Genomic DNA, 2,119 nt, shown 5'->3' with positions numbered 1-2,119 from the left:
CTGCGCTTGAGGACCCTTTCACACACGCTCTCAACGGCAGTGTTCCCAGGGTCCTCATGAGCCATCACCTCAAGATCGGCCCCATAATTTTTATTCTAAAATGGGTCTAATGCCACTCATTAGCTCAGTGCATCCAGGAGGTCTGAGTCAAGTCTCTCTCATGAATATATAGTGGCCCTTTATTGAACAGATTAGGGTATTGGAAAGCTAAATTTTACTTTACCGAATATAGTCTATTTTTTAAATTGTAGTCAAACTGATAACAGAAACTTTATAGCAATTCCAATCTAGAAGAAATTTTGAGCTCCACAAAACATTTTATTATTTTTTTGTTCCAACCGTCTTCCCTGCCAGAACAATCTTTTTAGAAAAATTTTTAAATTCGCTTTCCTTCTTGATTAAATACACTGTAAAGAATTATAGTAATATAACGCTTTATTTCAACTAAAAAGCAAAATCAGGTAAGACCAAACCAGGCTTTCCAATACCCTAATCTGTTCAATAAAGGGCCACTATATATTCATGAGAGAGACCTGACTCAGACCTCCCGAATATATTAAGTTAATGGGTGGCATTAGACCCATTTTGGAATAAAAATTATGAGGGGGATCTTGAGGTGAGGCTCCATGAGGCTCTATGAGCATAAGTGCTTTAGCACATGCGGGAGAGCCTCTCAGGCGAAGCCGAACCCCGTTCCATCAAGGATATGGCCGCATGAGTCAATGCCTTATAAGATCAAGGTAGGACTTCTTATATATCACGTTAAGCTCCCGGGAGTGGACTTGGGATGGAATTGGTGGTTGGGACTGTCTGAGAGGAAGGAATATGTAGGGGTGCTGTTTGTGTTTACCTGGACTTTCGTATAATTCTGTATTTAAGTTTTAATTTGATGTATATATATAACAACGGAGAATTAAGAAAAAATTTACTATGCTTAAAAATCTACTTTTCATGGTTTTAAGTTATACACAATCAAACGCTATTTATTTCACCAATATAAATATAAGTTTGATTCTTGCTTTAAATATTCGCTTTTCAATTAATAACATATGAAAAGTCCAGTACTCCCAGGCTAACAAGTTCAAAACTCCAAGCTCTAGTAGATCTCAGTGTGTATTATTTTCATATCAGTGAAAACTGGAAAAAGTAAATTGAATTATCTCCGGCTAAATCTTGTGCCAGCAGTCGCGGTTATACTCGAAGGGAGAGTGAATACAAGTCGATATTTAACTCTTATGCTAACAAGCAATGATTTTTTTAATTTTATAAAGGGTGAAATCAATTTTTCAAAGATAAATAAATCAACCCATCTCAATTAATAAGTTAACAAATAAAGGAAATAAACAAGGATTAGATACCCTCCTATACCTTTAAGAAAAATTTATATCTGATTAGTAACAGCTATGTGCTCTAAATTCAAAGAATTTGGCGGTATTTTAGTCTAATTAGGGGAACCTGTCTTTTAAACGATAAACCACGAAAAATCTTACCTATGTTATATAGTTTGTATACCGTCATTAAGATAACTTTTACAGAACAAGTTATTGAAATAATTACGTTAAAATATTAGATCAAGGTGCAGCAAATATATAGGCTAAGATGGGTTACAATAAAATTTATATTATCACGAACAAATTTCAGAATAAAAATTTTGAAGGTGGACTTAAAAGTAAGGCTTGCTTTAATAAGACAGCCTGATTTTAGCTCTAAAATGTGCACATATCGCCCGTCGCTTTCATTAACCTAAGATGAGATAAGTCGTAACATAGTAGGTGTACTGAAAAGTGTACCTGGAAAGCAAGATAGAGCTTGAAATAAGCAGCTCGCTTACACCGAGAAGAGTACCTATGGTCTAGGTTATCTTGAAATCAGTAATCTTACTTTTGTTATAAGAACGTTAACATTCTAAGAAAACTAATTTTGCACTTTTCTAAATAGTAGATTTTATCGAAACATAAATATAGTGAAAGTAAAAAGTATTGTGAAAGAAAGTAGAAATAACACTTAAAATTCTTAAAAGTAAATATAAAAAATTGTATCTTGTGTATAATAGGTTTTCAAAATTAGATCTACAAATAATCATCCCGAAAAAAAGATAGCTAATTTTAAGAGAAAGTTT

At 33.5% G+C, this 2,119-nt stretch overlaps 1 non-coding gene across 1 annotated transcript; it reads left to right on the top strand.

Annotated features, from left to right (window-relative positions):
- Nucleotides 1-1,001: 1,001 nt before the first annotated feature.
- On the top strand, nt 1,002-1,801 carry LOC145417254 (small subunit ribosomal RNA). The gene has a single exon (XR_013900465.1). It is a non-coding gene; the product is annotated as a small subunit ribosomal RNA (ribosomal RNA).
- The last annotated feature ends 318 nt before the right edge of the window (nt 1,802-2,119 follow it).

Source organism: Coenobita brevimanus, chromosome 109 (assembly GCF_032717465.1).
Source record: "Coenobita brevimanus isolate Jiangsu-jjx chromosome 109, ASM3271746v2, whole genome shotgun sequence".
Taxonomy (NCBI): Eukaryota; Metazoa; Arthropoda; class Malacostraca; order Decapoda; family Coenobitidae; genus Coenobita; species Coenobita brevimanus.
This window is presented reverse-complemented; position numbering and strand designations above follow the sequence as displayed.